This window comes from Podarcis pityusensis (genome assembly GCF_964106645.2).
Source record: "Podarcis pityusensis genome assembly, chromosome: 3".
NCBI lineage: Eukaryota > Metazoa > Chordata > Lepidosauria > Squamata > Lacertidae > Podarcis > Podarcis pityusensis.
The window spans coordinates 30,120,301-30,140,071 of record NC_138026.1 but is presented as its reverse complement, the minus strand read 5'-3'; the positions used below and the strand labels follow the sequence as shown (position 1 = coordinate 30,140,071).

The 19,771-nt window shown below is 42.6% G+C and overlaps 2 long non-coding RNA genes across 2 annotated transcripts in view; one reads left to right on the top strand and one right to left on the bottom strand.

The window, feature by feature from the left end:
• Window positions 1-6,967: 6,967 nt before the first annotated feature.
• The window catches only part of LOC308472869, an 84,181-nt gene continuing 71,377 nt past the window's right edge, over window positions 6,968-19,771 (bottom strand). Inside the window, exons 2-3 of the long non-coding RNA XR_013983792.1 lie at window positions 8,604-8,699; window positions 6,968-7,511 (exon numbers count right to left, since the gene is read on the bottom strand). This is a non-coding gene — a long non-coding RNA (uncharacterized lncRNA). The remainder of the gene's footprint in view (window positions 7,512-8,603; window positions 8,700-19,771) is intronic.
• Window positions 13,197-18,627, top strand: LOC308472872. Its single transcript, XR_013983795.1, has 2 exons — window positions 13,197-13,243; window positions 18,489-18,627. It is a non-coding gene; the product is annotated as an uncharacterized lncRNA (long non-coding RNA).

Genomic DNA, 19,771 nt, shown 5'->3' with positions numbered 1-19,771 from the left:
GCGCTGAGAGAAGTGGGGTTACAGGCAACCAGGCAGAGGGCCTTCTCGGTGATGGTGCCTGCCCTGTGGAATGCCCTCCCATCAGATGTCAAGGAAATAAACAACTATCTGACTTTTAGAAGACATCTGAAGGCAGCCCTGTTTAGGGAAGTTTTTAATGTTTGATGTCTTATCTTATTCTGTTTTTAATCTGTTGGAAGCCGCCCAGAGTGGCTGGGTAAATCCAACCGGATGGGTGGGATATAAATAATAAATTATGATGATGTTGTTGCTGCTGCTGTTGCTGTTGGCAGGGCCAAAGGTAAAGGGAAGTGAAGCCAGATTCCATTAGACTTCCAAGGTACGACTGTACAATTAAAAAAATGGGTAGAATATGTTCTGGCCAGTATGGAGTGGAGGGGAAGAGCTTGGAAAGTAGAAATGCAAGTAAGACTGCTGTGAAACTTTGCCAGATCTTTCAGCATATATCTAACAGCGCTGTGAACTTCTGCCTCACCTTTAAGCAAAGCTCAGCACGTTAAGCGCTTAACTGTGAAAACAGAACTTGTTCAATAATTCTCCCTCAAGAATAAATCTTAAAGCCATTTTTAATTAACATCTCCTTTGACTTTTGTTTGGGAGACGATACGGTGAATGTCAGCAAGTGCTTATGAAGATTAAATGGAATGAGACTTGAGCAAGTGCAAGGATAGCCTGCTTCTTGCTGCAAGCAATGTTATTAAGAGTAAGTGTGTGTCACAAACTATTTCAGAGATATGTCAAATTACTTACATTAGATGGAAAGATGAAGGGGGGGGGGGGAAAGGTCTCAGTCTACTCTTTCCTTCTGCCAAGGCTTCAGAACATGCTTAAGTAGGAAATTAGGTATGTGAAAATTCCTGTTAACTCCGGCCCTGTTCAAACTAAAGATGGGAGAGAAATTGGATTTTGTTTGCATTTTAATGAAAAAGAATCTGATTCACACTCCTTGAACCAATATGTGAGCCAAAACACAGTCACGCTTTGAAATTTTAATGTTTCCAAATTTTGCAATGCCGTTCTCCAATCCAGCTCTACGAAAATGCATATATTAGGGGGAAGTGTGCATTAAAATGCATATATTTGTGAAAATAGCATGCAGAAATGCAATATATGTATGGAAATTGCCTGCAAATTTACATATATTTATATAAGCAAGGCTACTTTTCAGTCAGAACTCACCAGAACTCAGTTCCAGCACCTCTCAGGTGGGCGCCATTATCATTCTAAGATAACGAGGGAGGTGTTCATGATGAGTTCCAGCACCTCTTTTTCAAGAAAAATAGCATTGTACATAAGTCAAAACTGCATACAAAAATGCATAAGAGAAAACATCCACTAAAAGGCTGGCAAATTACAAATTGCTGCAGAAATGTGGTGAGCTGAATTTAAAATGGGGGAAATGAAAAACAGAGCGCATGAAGTTGGCAGATTTTTTTCCCTTGTTAGTTCACACTCATGATGGCACCTAAGTGAGCACCTTGATGTGTTGCTGCCAGGCAATGCTCACGTTCGTTCCATTTGTGAAGCCCATATGGGGGAGCTAAACATGAAATCTCTTCTCTGTGTGACTGCAAGTAGCTGTATAAGTGCTAGAATAATAGCCCGTCTACTTTAGCATCCAGTTCTCACAGTGGCCAACCAGATTCTTCTGGAGAACCTGCAAGCAGGTTCTGCAATCTGCCAACCTGTGGTTTCCAGCAATTGGTACTGTGATGGCCTGGGATTCGGACTCGGAGGGTCCTCACCTGTGCTGGATCCTCAGGTGCAGGCACCAGCTGAGTCTGCTCTGGCTCCAGAGGGGATGGAGGACCCATTGCCTGTAGGTGCTCCACTCTCAGCCCCATCAGAGGAAGCTGAAGTTGCCTCTGAGTCTGGTAACCTTCCATCCTCTCCTGAGCTGCAGAGGCTCAGGGCAGAGAGGCGGAGGGAACTAAGTTCCCGCAAGAGGAGTGCTCGCCTCCAGGCCAAGAGAGGCGAGTCACCAGAGGATCGGGGTTGCCCTATGCCTCGGGGCGGATAAAAGCCAGCCAGCCCCAGTCCCAGGTTGCAGGGTCAACATTGTTGGTTACTAGTTCCTGCCTGCACCCTGTCCTGCTTTCATGCCTGAGCGCCTGACCCGCCCTGGCTCCCTGCTTGCATGCCTGTTCCTGACTTCACCTGGCTCCCTGCCCTGCACCCAGCTTCAGCTACTATGGACTGCCTCCACATTGCACCTTTGACCATGGACCGGACTTGGACCTAGCCTCTCAGGTAACCCACGGGACCAGCACAGGTACAGATAAGCATTACTGCCTCCCACGGTGGATGCAGAGCATAGTTATCATGACAAGTAGCCATTAAAGGTCTTCTTCTCCATGAATTTGTCTATTCCTCTTTTAAAGCCACACAAGTTGGTGGCTACCAACTCAGATCTAAACTATACTAACCTTGTATGGTCCCAGTAGGGAGCTTTACATTGGTATGCATCAATCACTTAAAATATAAATTATAAAATGGGAATATATATACAAGGCTCTGGCTAACTAGGAAAGGGGGGGGGGGACCAAGTGATTAGTGAGAAAAGTCTGCTCAGACTGAATGAGGATGGTCCAATTAAAATATAAAAGGAATCGGCACGAAATTTGATTGCAACGTGATGGTTGGGTAGATTAACTATCACAAAGAGAAGTTAAAACATAATGAATTCTGAGATGCAGGAACTTTGTGTGGAAAGTGTATTAAATTTTGCCTCCTCCATCCAAGCGTAAACAGATCTGAGGGTCTTGACCTCCTTCATTTTCTTTTATGGCTGGCATAAAACTCTGGCGTGTGTGAGCAATTAGGGCTGTACAGGAGGGGAAATAATATTAACCAAAAAAAAAAAGTGGGAGGACAGGTTCTCTTAAGAACAAGCACTCAACAGTGAGATGGTCACAAAAAAGGCAATTGCTGCTTGAGCTGAAAGCTATGTTTTCAACCAGATGACAAAGAAGTTGAGATAAATCACAACTCCAGTGCTGATCTTCAGATATCTCCAGTCTCTCATTCTCTCCCTTGTAGAAGCCTCTTGTAAAATACAGGAAGTCCCAGTCTTTGATTGTGTCTGTTATTGGTACGAGGCAGTGGTGGAAAACCTCCAGCACATAGGCCCTTTTCCTTAAACATCAGGGCCACCAGCTGATCTTGAACACTTTGCACTTGATGCGAACTTTAAGTATGCAGGCGTATGAGATACATACATGTATACCTGCGGTAACTAGTTTGCACATAACTAGCATACATAGCACCAGCGGTTTTGTATAAGCAGTGTGCAGGGAAAAAAGACCACCCCCCACTCAGGTTAAAAAAATTCTTCTGGACCTACACATCCCTAGCTCTGCCCCTTTAACACTGGGCCACGTTCCAAGGCCCAACTCACACATTAGATTTTTGACAAAGCTGGTGACCTTGTGACGTTGCTAGGTCTCACCTCTTGTGTCTCTGGCTTTGGGATGCTGAAGACCTGCAAATCCTAATCACAAACAGTGAGGAAGTCAATTTTTTTGACTAGAAGACATGGCTGTCACTGGCTCTTGCAGGAAAGCATGCCACACTGGTGATGTCTGACTGGTAAAATCACATGAGATAAAGAGAGCATGTGGAGAATTACTCTAGGAGTACTAGTAGCTCCTAGCAAGGTGTGTTGATATGGAAACTTCCTGTCTGGTCAACCAACCCACATTATAGATGCATTGTGGATGCAGGTGTGAAAAAGTGGAATCTCCACTGCGTCAGGAGCGTATATATTGGGCCTTAATACAATGGCAAGTCGTGATTCATTCATACGACCATTTGTCAACATATGCAAACATAGGCTTAAATGTTCAACCCAGAATAAATCCCTATCGATGTCTTTAAATTAGGCTTTAAATTCTACCTTATCAAGGAGCATTGGGGGCCTGGCTGAGAAAGGAGTAAATCACCTTCATTGGAAGGAAGCTGGAACTGCAGAAATCGATAGAAAATTGCAATTTACAGTTTAATTAACCGAACTATATGCTAATTTGTACTAACTGGTATGGTTGAACCAGGACAATAAGCTACCCCCACATATTTCACATATGAAACTGTTCTGCTGAATAAAACATGTTACAGTTTATTTATTGGACACATTTGGATGTAAAAAAAAATATGAAAATTTATTAGTGCAAATATATTTTTTAAAAAAGTACAGGAGAAAAATAAAAGTAAAAGAAAATAAACACTGTCACTTCTTTAATCTGTTCTCTGTGTGAGTCAACCAGGTATAAAAACAAACTTGTACCGTCCAACTTTTTCAGACTCAAAACTGGGTCACATGACTTCCAGGACAAGCTCTCTGCAAGTCACATGACCCACGCTTTGCTATCACTCTGAAAAAAAAAATGCTTTTGTAGGGTGAGATCTCACAAGGCACCCAAAAACACGTGTTTGGAATGTCACACGAGATCACAGCCCTGTGAGAGCACGACATCCAAAAAATATTGCCATCATTTCGGGATGCATCTTCAAATCATAGCCTAGCATTGCCATCATGTTTTTTTCAGTAACGAAATTTAATATACACATTTTTTTTAGGCACTCTCTTCTTGGAGGGAGAAAGACAGCATTTTTAAAATGTATTTTTAGTAAATTGGTTTCATAACATCACTTCTGCTGGAAATCTGATTGTGTGATAAATGACAATTTGATGGCATTGCTTAGCTGCTAGCTATTTTAAAAGCTCCATCATTATACACAATAGGGACTTAGACTTCAATATTTCAAGCAAACTCTTCTTTTCTTTTCTTTTCTTTTCTTTTCAACCTCCCAATAAAAATGAAACTCCACGAACCTCAATACAGAGTGACAGCTGGGGGAGAAAAATCTTCTATCAATTTGAACAACTTCATTCCTGAAATCAAGTGACAGCGTGTCAGATCCAGGGTATTTCAGATTCATCAGAGCAGGAAACTGAAAACCAACATATTGAGACAAAGTTTTGAAATTGCATATATGGGGGAAAACATTTTTTTTTGTTTGAATACTTTAGCACATTCAAGCAACGAAGCATCAAGGAGCAAAGTCTATCCTGATTATGTTGAATGATCAAGGACTACATCTTCACCATGCACATCAGTTGGTAAGTTGCTCTCAAGTCAATAGGTCCCACAAGCTCATACATAGATTCAGTACTGTAGCAGCATGTAGAATTATTATCTTGGCCCCATAATATTGCTCCAGGCTAAATGATTCTAAGCTAAGTGATTTGTCAGCCCCTGCAGCATTCACTTCTTTTATTCAGCAAGTTTGGATAACAGCATTTGATCAAATCTACTTTTTCTTGCTACCCATTTGGAAAATCATCGCTAAGAATTATTGTGCAGCAAAGATATACTGCAGCAAAGAGTTAACATATGGAGAGGCTGATTTTAGTATTTCGTGTTAGAATGGTAGCTATGAGAAATGATGGGCAATGCAACATTACCTTATGGACCCTGGAGAATAAAACTTATATCCACTGGAGATCACCTGGGTCACTAACGCCAATGAGTGGTGCCTACTAGGTAACAGAAGGGTATGACAGAAATCTCAATATAAATAGAAGGATTGGCAGCTGATTCAGCACAGAGAAAGGCCTTCTTTGCACAATACATACTGTTGCATGCCACCCCAATCTTTGAGGGATGCAAGTTTCCTGGGGTTGCTCAGTTCTGGAATAAGGCATTCACCAAGATCTCTCTAATAACTAAAGAAATTATTGTTCTATCTTTTCACCTAACACTTTTGAACCTGTATATGGAAACAGAAAAGGATTCAAAAGAACTAATTTATTATCTCTTAACAGCAGCAGGGGACAGGGGTGGTGCTGTGGTCTAAACCACTGAGCCTAGGGCTTGCCGATCGAAAGGTCGGCGTTTCAGATCCCTGCGACTGGGTGAGCTCCTGTTGCTCGGTCCCAGCTCCTGCCAACCTAGCAGTTCGAAAGCACGAAGTGCAAGTAGATAAATAGGTACCACTTCGGCGGGAAGGTAAACAGCGTTTCCATGTGCTGCTCTGGCCACATGAGCCGGAAAACTATCTGTGGACAAACATCAGCTCCCTCAGCCAGTAAAGCGAGATGAGTGCCGCAACCCCAGAGTTGTTTGCGACTGGACTTAACTGTCAGGGGTCCCTTTGCCTTTAACAGCAGCTTGGGGCTACATTGCCAAATTCTCAAAGACTTCCCATCTTTGTAATTTGGACTGCTAATACTCTAGGGTTTGGCAATTTGCCCTCCTTGAAAAGATATGTTTAAAAGTATCTAAAGGGCAGAGCTTGAATAACTGTTTGTTTGTTTGTTTTTATTTGTTTGTGTCATTGTCTTCTTTCATATATGAATATTGAGGCACATGTTCACTCAGCGTCATCAGTATTTGCAAATGGCTGGCTCATCTAAGGCTTTATAGAACTTTTATTTTCTATAATGGTAGAACTCACAGGTAGGGACGTGGGTGGCGCTGTGGGTAAAACCTCAGCGCCTAGGACTTGCCGATCTCATGGTCGGTGGTTCGAATCCCCGCGGCAGGGTGCGCTCCCGTCGTTCGGTCCCAGCTCCTGCCAACCTAGCAATTCGAAGCACTCCCGGGTGCAAGGAGATAAATAGGGACCGATTACCAGCGGGAAGGTAAACGGCGTTCCGTGTGCTGCGCTGGCTCGCCAGACGCAGCTTGTCACGCTGGCCACGTGACCCGGAAGTGTCTGCGGACAGCACTGGCTCCCGGCCTATAGAGTGAGATGAGCGCACAACCCTAGAGTCTGGCAAGACTGGCCCGTACGGGCAGGGGTACCTTTACCTTTTTAGAACTCACAGGTAGAAAAATAATTTCATTTATACATGTGCTTGTTATTTCAGAATTACTGTATGTCTCAATACTTTATTACTCTTTTGGAGCAGAAATACACTTTTATCATTCTAGGCTGGTTTTTTGGTTTACATTTTTGATTCTTTGTTTTTCTTTTTGTTATGTTAGCACTTCTTAACTAAGCCATAAAAAAGAGAGATATAATAAAAAGAACAGCAGATTCAGGGCTCTGAAACAGACAAGTTGAAATGGTGTGGTTAAGTCCAAGCCTTGGGTACTGGTTGCTAAGATTAATGTTAGCAGGCCTACAGCTGAGTCAGAAAATACAGGCTATCGCTGCAGCATCTAGTAGCAATTGGCAGAGCTTTTCAGCGTGGGCCACATAGTCAAGATGGAAGTCCTGTACCGTGAATATTCCCACTCTCCAATTAAAGATCCAATGTCTTTTTCTGCAGGTGCTGGCTTTTTCTAGGCAGTAGGGTTTCAAAGTGTGGGAATTGCTTTTGTGAACGCTCCAGGCTATCTTGTGAGGAGTCTGTGAGGAATCTTGGTGGCAGAAGTATTTCCTCAGGATTGGGGAATAAGGTGCAGGCTCTGGTGCCAATGGATTCACATCAGAAGTACCAGGACGTAGATCTGTCACCTCAGAGCTTCTGTTGTAGGGGGAGCCTGCAATCGAAGTGTGGCAAGGGAATGAAGTGGTCTGGGATCCTGAAAACCCACAGCCTTCCCCCCCCCCATATGCCCCTAAATGCCCCCAAATTCCTCACTCACCATTACTCCTGCCAAAGTACCACTAGTGGGAACTCTATACTTGATGGGCATACCATACTGGTGGTGTTCCACCTCCTCCAATGGTGGAGTAGCCTTCAAACATATCTTAGCTGGCTAGTGACTAGCTGTAGGGTTGATCTTATACAAAACAAAGAAGTGAAGCCTTCAAAATAGTTGTGTTGTCTTGCAGTGTTCAGCTGGTAAGTTTTAGGTTGGCAGGCTACACCATCTGAGACAGTGGATTTCATTGCTTCCCTCCACACCCCAGCTGACAAAATTAAATAAAAATATTTATTTGGCCCCATGCAAAACAGGAATCTACAAATATGCTTGTGCATAAGGATTTTTTTAAAAAAAACAATGTTTCAAAATTGTGAAAGGGAGTTCAACTTAACATTTTCCAGTTGCATGTTTTTAAAGATTTATGAAGATATGCTGCAACTGAGACCAGTTTCACTGTGATAAAACTGAAGGTGACAGTGTATTCAAGTAACTCTTTGCTCCATGTGTATTAGAAATATTTTATACACCCAACTGTAGATGTACTTACAATTCTCATTATATCTGCATGGCTTGTCATAGGCTATTTTCTCAACAGTCTAATGGCAAAAGACAACCTGATAGCATTACATTATGTAATAAAAGAGAACCTGGTGATAAAACTCTCTGGAAAGCATTTTATCTGCACTAGTCACTAGGTTTCATTCACACACACACACACACACAACCTGCATATCTTTCATTCCCTGCCAAATATAGAAAATATAGAATATAGAAAATACAGAACCTGCATATCTTTCATTCCCTGCCAAATATAGAAAATATAGAAGCATATAATGCTTTTCTGGATCTACTGCATTAAAACAAAGAAGTGAGTATGAGCCAATTTAAACTTACAAGCACCTTCCATTAATCTTTAAGGTGCCCATTTCCACTTCCACTATTTTACAATTACTAGTGTGAAACATTAATTTTACATTTACGTACCTCTTTGCTGTCTGATAATAAACTGATTTAAAGCAACATCGAGAATTTGAGATGGATGCCTCAGCACAGCAGCAATAGGATTTAGTGGAAGCCACACTACAGGAAGAGAGTAGAGCTTGAGATATGCCCAAGACAAAAATAAAAAAATTCAAATGCTATGCTGGTCATATACTCCACTGGCAAATAAATGTATGCTGGCTCGCTGGTGAAATGGGAAAGTCTCGTGGATGGCAACAGATGACACTTTACACCAAATCCTACATTCCTGCAATCTATAGCAGATAGCAGAGCATTTCACCAGACCCAGTAAAGAATGGGAAGGAGAAAAATATCCACCCTGGTGTTGACTATTATCCTACCTACATCACCATGTAATGGGCAACCACGGCTGCACAGACGTTATTGGTCCACAGAGATGGAAAGAAGATAAAGTCCTGTCAGATGGTAGCGTGGTTGCTCGAGAGCGAACAGGCAAGACTCCGACCTGTCTTTTCCAGGCTTTATTATTAGTGCAAACTATTTACAGTGAAGAGTGTCGCAAGTTCATGTCTGGCTCAGTTGCTGGAAGAATCTGGGAGTAGTCAGTCCTTGTACCTCCCCCAGCATAACAGTCACATGACCCCCAACCTTCTCCTCCCCTCCCTGTGCCAAAACCTGCTGCGCAGAATGGGCGCTGGCAATGGGGTACTTCCCTCCTCTCCGGTTTGCTCAAGCTCGGTGTTGAGGCTCTCCCTAGCATCCCCTGGTCCCACCACCTCCTCTCAACTGGAGGTGGGGCTTTCCTCCTCGCCAGAGGAGGGACTGCTCTGCAAGATCTTCGGAGGTTCCCTATAACACAACTGCCCTTCCACCTCTTGCCTCTGAGCTGATGGCAGTTCCCTGACAAGTCCCTACCAGAGAAGAATGTCAGATCGAGTTGATGGACTATGCTGAAATGGCTAAAATGACTGGAAGAGTCAGAAATCAGGAAGATCAAAATTTTAATAAGGAATGGGGAAATCTATAACCTATCTTAAAAACCATTGTAAACAGTTAAGATTGTGAGTAGGATTGGAATATCACTTGTAGCTTAATGCTCAATTTTGGACACAAAGGAGATGTAAAAGATTTGGATTATCGTAAAAGATGCAGGAGGAAATGATTCACAATAGGACCCACAAAAGGGAGGAGGGAAGTCCAAGAGATTCCTTGGAATCTTGTTTTTATGTTGCCTGTTTGATATGTATTGTAAAGTTTTAATCTGAAAAACCAAATAAATTTATTTTTAAAAAAGAAAAAAAGAATGGGAAGGAGAAAAATATCCTCCCTGGTGTTGATCACCCTGGTGTTGCAATTGACTTCCAACAAGCACACAGAGCACAAACAAGACTGAGGGTATATGTGGGAGGGAGGGGGGCTCGTTTAATTTCACTGCACACAGGTGGTGTAGTGACAATAAAGGTTTATTTATTTACCTGCATAACCATGACAGAGTGTAGTAGCACCCAATCACAGCACACCTTTACCAGCTTCTAAACACTGCCTATGAAGACTTAGGGTGCTTCCAGACGGGAAATTTATGCTGTGAATGGGTTGCCGAGATATCACAGAGTCATTGGTATGGACTTTTTAAAGTAATCAGTTTTCCACCTTGAAAGGGTATATCCAGTTATGGTGGGGAATACAGGGTGGCATTTTGATGATAACGATGCCATGTCAACTCTTCAGAAAAAAACTTGTATGCAAGAGGAGTACCAATCACACAAGAAACACTTGTCTACAAGCACTTATAACTCAGGAAGCAGTGGCACAGAGCAGTATCTCTTTGGTGCCATATTGTCCACATGTGGAGGGAGTGGGAAATGGCTGCAGGGAAACGGGGACTTTGTACAAAGCAGGCTGGCCTCACAATTACTTCTTTTTCCTTTAAAAGCATGGCGGAGGAAATTATAAAATGTGGTTCTCTTATTAACTGCATAAAAGGGCCTGAAAGAGCTAGAACCTTCTGCTTCCGATCCAGGTGGTTTGCTGGGGAGAACCTAGCACCAGACAACCACCAGTCTTCTAGCACCAGTCAGCTGTCTGTCTTCTAGTCAACTGACGGAGCCACGTCACCCTTTGTCCACCCGTCACTGGGTGTTTGACCTCTCCTTGGCCAGTAGTACTTTTGCACTGTTCCCAAGGCCAGCCCTATAGTTAGGCAAAGTGAAGTGACTGCCTCAGGTGGCAGCTACCTGGGATGCAGCAAGTGGCAGCAAAGTTTGGCTTGGTGTGTGTTGTTCTTAGGCATTGGTGGAGGGTGCTATTGCATCACCAGCCCTAAAGCAAAATTCAACCGCCAGTTGGAGGGACTTCTTTAAATGGAATGGGGTTGAGCCATCTGGTTCATTGCCTCAGGCAGAAAAAAATTAGGTGCCTGGCCTTGACAGCTCCTCTTTATTTCAGTGTGAATTGTGTCCTATGTACCTTTATTAAATTTATGTCCTTCCTTTCCACTAGTATGCTCAAAGCTGGATATAGTTACTATATGGAAGAGTCAATGCACCCATTTTTCTTCTCTATCTTCATTGACCAGTTTTAGTTCACCCATCAAAGCCCTGTCTACTGTAGCATCAGAAGAAAAAAATGTCTTCACATAGGTTTATTTCCTTTCTCGGTAGCTCTTCAGCAAGTATTTTAGTCAGGGGGGAAGCAGTGAAGGGAGAATTTACCTCAAGCAAGGCCAAACAACTCATTCTAATCTCATTTTCTCAGTTGGCTAATGCTGTCTTTAAGCTGATCAAATGTAGGTAAACACAGTGGCAACGAATGCAGGATGGCACAAATATGAATGCGGCGTAAAATCAATATGCCCCCATGCTACAATTCACTACCCTTTAATTACAAGATTAACAAAAGTGCATCGCCTCAGCAGAAGCACACACACTCCAGCCCAGAAGGAGCGCAGAGGCACTTCCTGAGCTCTGCATTACCCAATTCAGCGGCACAATGAAAACACAGCCAGCATCTTGAGAAGACACATTCATGCTAATGCTGACTCTTCAAAGCCTTTGGGAAGCTGGTTGGTTCCCAAATGGCTTTCGGGAATTCACAGCTTACAGGCTTGCAGACTTGTGGCATGACAGTAAATATCTTAAGACTGAGCCACAAATGACAAATATGCTGATCGGCCCACAGAGCTCAAAACTCAGATACAGAAATAACACCAGGACTCAAAAAAAGAGAACTTGCTCCCTAAGGCTCCTTCCCAGGTTCCTTCACTGACAGCATAAGGCTCCTTCAACTTGTCTCTCTTTGCTCTGCCCTCATCATTCCTCGGCGTGTTCTGGGAGACTAGGAGGCGGGGTGGAGCTGGTCACAGCAGGAGGGGGAGATTCCCTGGCTTTTCAGCAGCCTGTCTCCACTCTGCCTCTTGACCCTCCTCTGCTACTGCCTCTGATTCTGGACTGTTCTCTGCCATAGCCTCTTGCTGCTCACTAAACCCTGTTGCCTCTTTAGCTTTCAACACCTCCTCCTCCCAGTCTGCTCCCTCTTCTCTCTCTGACAACTCATTGTTGTCCCACCACCAATCCCCTGGCTCTCAGCCTTCTTTCCCTGGGGGTTCCCCAGCTTGTGCCTCCCACCACTCATCTGCACCCAACCAGTCCATGACACAAATTCACTTACATCTGTAATCAATAAAGTTGTGGACCTTTTTTTTTTAATCCCATAACATTGTGGTTAGGAAAGTGATGTTTTTCCTGTGTTTCTTTACTCATATATGCAAGATACCAGGCGGTGGGCTCACTGCGCCTGAGCACGCAAATATAAATGCCACAGATAAAATCAAATGCACAGGCTGAAGCAACTCCTCTAATAACGGGCAAAATCTTGTTAGATTAAAAAACTGGAAAAAAGCACTAATGTTGCTTTTATTATTTAATGTTTTGTTTTTTTTCTATAACTAACTGAAGAATTGTTTCAGGAATTAGGAAACACTTATTCTTTTTAAAAACTTCTTTACATACCATTATGATTATTAAATATCTGAAGCGGAGCAGAAAGAATGCAAATGGTAAATTGCTGGTGTGTAGTAATTGATTTCTTTATTAATAAAAAGAGATTTAATGCTCTGTGGGATGCTTTGATTTAATTCTTCACAAGCAGCTTAAAAGGAGGCATCATATGAAAAAAAAGAAGGGGGGGTTGTACTGGAAAATCTGTTTTTCTTACTTATCACAGCTTTATTTGCATGGATTTGCATTGCTGAATGCTTGCATCCACCTATTCTCTGTGGGATTATTATTCTTGGCAGCTCATTTCAAAAACTGGGCCCATAACATTTGCAAAACTGACTGTTTTCTGTAATATGGCAGTGCAATAAAGTCTTCACACATGTTACCCTGAGAGAACCTTTTCCACATTGACTTGTCTACCAAGGAGTTGCTGTGTCCAGGCCACAATTCCATGGCACATTGAAGAAGGTTCTGGGAGATGTGTGCTTACTGAACAGGGAATGCTAGTCAGGCCTGTTGAACTTTTTCTCACACTGAATAAACATACCCTATTCCCCTCTGTGGCTGTTCCTGGGGAATACTGGAAGCACTGGACAAAGCTGTCTTCTTGAAGAACACCTGATGAGCTTCTGAGAAGCCCAAGGATTTGGAACCAGCAGAATACAGGTGATATATGGGGAAGATTGTGGGGACAGCTCTAGATGACCTATTTATTGAGCATGCCTGCTTGCACAAAGCTTGAATCCAGCCTTTATTGAGCATTTGTTCTGATTTGTTGCAAGGTGTCCATACATCTTCTCAGTCATTTGTTCACCCCAGGACAACAGAGTACCTTCATTCACTCTAATTGTGCAAACCTAAAGTTCTGACATGTGAATCCATCCCTCTGGCAAAACAATGACAGCCTGAAGGTACTCTAAATCCACTTATCGTGAAAAGGCCCACGATGGTTTTGAAACTGGTGCCTTGTTTCTCTTAGGATGTTCACCTGTAATGCTTTTCTCCATTGAAATGGGTTTGCTCTTAAACTGTTGATTCCCAAGCATAAATGATCTTGTGTTTGAATTATGATAGGGAGCCCCACTTCTGACTTCCCCATATTTTATCCAGATTAGGTTTGCCTCCTCTCGACCCTGCAGGATTCCAAAAACACTATGTAATTGGGACAACACCCACCTCTTCCCACTTCCTGATCTGAGCACTGAAACTGTCTTTCAGAAATGGCAAAGACTCGCAGCTGACTGAGAGGGCCTCAGTACTGTTATGGCAGTATGGGACTTCCGGGTTGGCGCCATCGCCGAATGGCGGACTCCCTCCGAGCTCCGGAGGGAGCCTGCTCGGCAGGGGCTGGGTCCTACCGCACCGGCGATGCGGGGACCCTTAAAAACCACGGCCACGGAGGCCGTGGACATGGAGACTCGGCTGGCACCGCTAGCGCCCTCCCGACTCGTGAAGGAGCCTTTTTAAAGGCTACGGATCGGGTGCCGGGGAGAAGCGTGGTGCTTTGAGTCCTCTGCTATCCCTGCCGAGCGCAGCCGCATGCCATCCGGCGGAGAGCGCTGACTTCTTCCATTGAAAATTCGGACTTCTTAACAACAGCCCGTGAGTAATTTGGAAACCGGGTTTAAAAGGAGAAAAAAAAGAATTCTTTTTTTCGGATTGGACACGAGCGGGGGGGGGATCCAAAAAGGAAGTCAGTCCCCCCCCCTACTGTAAACCTTCCAAAACAAGGACGGGGAAACCAAGGTCCAATAAGATGTGTATTGCTGATTAAAACTAAGAATTCCACGATGGGGAACTATAAGAACTGTGCTGGAGGAAGAATCGAGGGAGAAGAAACGTACCCCCCCCCCCTGGGAACCGGGGTGATTGAAGAGAGAGCCTGGTGAAAAGAGTCGGAGATTTTGACAGCTGTCAAAGTAGCTGTCAAAGTCGGAAAGCAGAGAGGATTTTATTATGAGAACTTTGCTGGTTAAATTTGTTACAATTTGCTATAACTCGCTAAAATTTGGATACAAAATGGCGAAAACATGGATAACAATCGAACTTTTGGACTAGAGAAAACAAAGTTACAACAATCCCCCTAGAGGAGTTTTGGGACATTACAAAGATGGTCGTAAGTGGAAAAATACCATTGGAACTTTACAGGACTGGTTATCTTCTGGGAAAGCTGCAAAACGGAAATAATATTTTGTCTACAGGGTGTTCAGCTAAAGGAGACAATAGAATTTTCTATTGAAGAAAGGAAGGGACTGAACGCAAGTTTTTGTTCCTGAATAATAATAATCCCTGCAGAGTTATTAAGCTTCTGAATTAGAACGTTTCAGCAGCGGAACAAGAGGAAACTGGACTACAACTTGCAAAGAACAATGGGGGGAGTTTTATTAAAGATTTGAAGTTAAATGTTTTAAAAAATAATTATAAAAAGAAAAAGCCAGCAAGGAGTTGGGGGAAATAGGTGATTTATGGACTTTAAGAATTCCAGGCAGATAACATGGTTTGGTGGTCAGGGGGAAATTAAACCGGGGACAGGGGGGGGGGGAGAACTAAAATCCAAAGGCTTGTTAACTTTTTTTTTTTTAATGAGCTTTTTCTCATCTATTATACTTTTTATTTCTTATTTCTTATATTTCTATTGTGTGGGGTGTCCTTATCATTAAAAAAAGGGAAATTGTGGAATGAAAATGGGGTGGGCCCTGGGGAGAGAATTTTTGTCTTTTTATTAAGGGTATTGATGAGGAGTGTATAAATTTTAAATTCGAATAATGGTCTAAACAAATTAAGTTTCAATTAGAACTGAGAGCTTGTGGAGCCAACAATATGAAAGAGGAATATGGTAGGGGTGGGGGAAGGGGGGAGTCCCGGAAAGTGGATGTATGAAAATAAGGCTTTGAATGTATTTTAATTTTTACTTTCCGTATTTTTGAAAATCTTAATAAATATCATTTAAAAAAAAAAAAAAAAAGTACTGTTATGGCAGTATGTATGGACAGTCATTTGCCCCCATGTGTTTTTGAGGCTTGGGGAACAGGGCTGGATTAACCATCAAACAAAATAAGCATGTGCTTAGAGCATCAAGGGAAGGGTGCACCACAGAAATGGCTTGATTTTTAACATTAATGGTCACAAATTGCTCAGCTGAGCATTCATTTTCTCAGTTGAAGTGTATTAAAAATCCCAACAGAACAACTGTGCAACAAGGCAGGCTGGATGTCTTTATCTCTACTAAGTATAGAAGCAGATGTGTTGCATAAGATTAGTTATGAGGTTCTGATCAAAGACTTTGCAAAAGTAGGAGCAATTTTTTCAAATATAAATAAAGTTAAGTATGCAAAAAATAAACATTATTTTTCATCTTACTGTAGGTTTTGTTTCATTTCAAAAAATAAAATTTAATTTTATGTTTTATTGTTTATATTTTAAATTAGATATGTATGGGGACACCAAGGTGCTTAGGGTCTTCTTAAAGTCTTAATCCAGCCCTGTTGGGGAACCTAAGAATCTAAGAAGAGCCCTGCTCGATCATGTCTGTAGCCCACCTAATTCAGCAGGTAAAAAATCAGGATTAGCAGCCATCAATAGCTTTTCCCTCCACAAATTTCTGTAATCCTCTTTATAGCCATCCCAGTTGGGGACAGAGGTGGGTGCTAATTCTTTGCACCCTTCAGACTCCCTGGGTGCCTTCATTGTGGCCACCAATCCCGTACAAACCAAGGTGGTGATAACTGGCCACTTTACAAGCTTGGGAAGCCAGAGTTTCAGCTCAGTTCATTAGGACTGCTGCTGTGATATCTCCAGCACTCATCAATAGCACTATGGTCTTTCAATGGCACTTGCTACTTTGCCTAAACATATATTGACTAATTGTAAACAACAAAGAAAAAAAGACAACTGTCAACAACTGCTTGGGGGAAATGGTGAATTGTGCTGTTTGTTGCTTGCCGTCAGAACCAGTTTCACTTCAGGATTCAATGAGACCCTTCAGTGTTGTTATTTACTACCTTACACTAGTTTTAAAGCTGAGCTAAAGCAATTTAAGAAGGCCAACATAAGGCAAGAGTTCTTTTGGTATAGCAGTAGCAAACTGTGGAGGAGAAGTTGCAAAGGGCATCATTTCATCTAACAGTTGCGTTGTTTGTGTGTGTTACCCCATTCACTTAGCAGATAGTAGAAATGGGAGTCAGATGAAAATGGTTTGGTAAACTAGGCTCATAATGTATGAGGATTAAGAGGTCTGTACCATTTGTTGTGACCAACCAAGGCTAGCACAGAATGCAGGACATATGTCGAAACCTTGAGGTTGTTCACCAGGTGCATCACCCCTGTTTTTGCAGCATCAAGCATGCAGCAAACACAATTGGGTTTTTTGAGCCTTTAGTAGGCTGTGATTGGCTTGGTGGACCACAGAAGAAATGCACCATGTAGATTATTCTAGACTCCTCATCAGTTGATTGTAGGATCCTTTTGAATTGCCTGTCTGGGTGGGGGATACTGTTTGGCTGTGCTTCTGTTTCTACCTGAGGTGTCTGTTCCAGAAGGTGCTGCAGGACTGCTGTAATCTGGCACTATGCTGTGGTATTCCACAAAACTCTGTTTCCTCTTTTTATTAGGAATGTGGCCAAGTGAGGATTCCTAGGTAAGATCCTCCCTCTATTGTGTGGGCAGGTAATCCCTCCCCTACCTGGCCTGGTCTCCTTGGCAACGCTTCCCCCAGGTGGGATTGGACAACTGACTGAGGTAGGCGGAGACCTCCAGGTATCACACCTGAGGGAAGGCAAAGCCAAGCCTATGCTGTTGGGGCCACTCCAGATCTAGGGGCTGCACACGTCCACGCAAAGGGCGCCCCCCGTTTTAAGTGGGGAGCGGTCATTATTAGGAATGTGGCATCACACTTCTGGCACTCAGTTTGGGCTGGGGCTCAAGTAGAAAGACTGAAGGATGACATTTAAAGCATCATGCGGGGGTGGTGTGTGTGTGTGTGTGTGTGTGTGTTTGTTTGTTACTCACCAGCTCATCTGCTGCCTTTCTTGTTTTCACTTTCCTTCTTGTTTTCTTTATGCTAGCACCCTGGTGCATCTCCAAATTCCAGGATATTCATAAATGAAAATGAATCGATAACTTGTACATTTTCACTTGCAGGTGACAGGTTTTACTTACAAGGTTGGGTTTTCAAAGACTCTTGCAATTACAGGTGGGAAGGAATTATCTAAAACGCACAGATAAACCTAATGGTCTCCTTGTCAAGACTGTCTAGACTTTTCCCTTTATCCTATTTACTAACATCCCAGCTGCAATTGAGGGTCAATAACATGATATCCCATCCCTATATAATGGATGGGGATTTTAAAAAATAAATCTGAAAACAGTGGGATGACACTAGGTTTTTTAAAAATGAAAAGATGGAATGTTCCATACAACAGCAGGTGTAGTCATGAAGCATAAATAGCATTCTTGGTATTTGCTACTAGAAGGAGGAGGAGAAAAGAATGGGAGATGCTATACCTCAGACGTAGAGCATCACTTTGCCTATAGAAGGTTCCAGGTCCAATCCCTGGATTGGGAATGTGCCCTGTCTTAAACCTTGGAGAGAGACAGCCAATCAGAGTAGACATGCTAAGTACAGTGATTTAATTTACTGAAATTGGGAATGCTTAAATGCATTACTGTGAATTTAATTTCTGGGATGTTTAATTCTGGAATGTTCCTCAGAGCAACTCTCATGTGATTGGTTACCTCTGGTCACATGGGTGGTATCTTTTTATATTCTTCTTTTTGTTCCGTGTGTGAGTGACTTAATTGTAATGGCTGTATCTCCACGTACATTGAAGAAGTGACAGAGTTAGATAACTCTCTCTCTCTCTCTCTGCAATAGAGAGGAGTGCTAATGTTTCTGTGAGAATATATATGACAGAAAGAAGTATGGAAATTGATGGGGAATGTACAGAAGGCTGAGTGCAAATATGGGAAAGAGAAAGACACACTTTGTTTTAATGTTTAAGGAGTAAGCTGTAATCGTCAACTAAGTAAAAACTAAGTCCATGCTTGGATAACCATGTGAATGTAAATACTTTGCATATATTCTTCTTTAGCTATATGTTCTACAAGTAAGAGCTTTTGAGTATTTTAACAAATGTTTGGACATTATTTTAATTTCAAGAAGAGAGTCCCTATGGCACATGATTTGGCTTCCTCCTTTCAATTTAGCTCCTCTGCCAGCAAGACAACACTTAGTTAGATGCACCAATGGTCTAACTGGGTGTGAGGCAGCTTCCTGTGTTTTTCGCATATGACTGGCCTCTGAAGAGTTTTACTTTCAGGCAGAAAAGTGAACACGATGCTTACTTGTTGTGAGCTAGGCACAGCTTAGTTCAACCATGAGGTTTGTCCACACAAATGTCTCGTGCTGCAGATGTGAGGGATCATGTGAAGAGAGAGAAAATGGCTGCTTTATGAAGCACCTAACACATTCAAGAGAACATATTGAGTATCTGGATGTCAGGAAATGGCTGGGATCAGCTGCTGCAGCAGCAAATCGCCGTTCCGCACCTGGCTGTGCTTTTATAATAACTTGACCTCCTTGCAGGACGTCCTCCGCCCTCTAAATGCCAGGTAGCTTATTATGCCGCACTGACTCATCATGGAGGAAACACACAAAACCATTTCCCCCCTCGTGTGAGCAAAGCAGCTTCATTATCACCTCAATAAGATATAATGATACATTTTCTGTTTTCATATTTCTTCACAACCGGAGGTGTAAATAAAAGAAGAAGAAGCTATTTGGCTCTGGCTTTAGTATGGGAATTATTATAATTAAAAGTAATAAACTCATCATCAACACCTGTGGTGTATATAGCATGCAAATGCCCTCACTCACCGGCTGGAGATTAATGGCATTTGATGGTCTTTGTTGAAAGAGAAATTAGGAAAACAGAGCTAGAACCTCTGCAAGGGAAGGCTTCTTCTGTAGTAATCAATTTTTTCCACTGCACAAGGGACCAAGAGTTTTACACCTTTCCTGCTCCCATTGAATTGCCAGCTATTCCAGCCGCTTTGAGTTTCTCACATTGTTTTAAATGAGGCACCAGAACCTGGGGTGGCAATTATTAATTCCTTTGCCATTGGTCTTCTTGGTACGTGTTACTTTTTATATAAATTTATTGTTCGCCAGGAGTTTTTATTCTTCCCACACTAAAG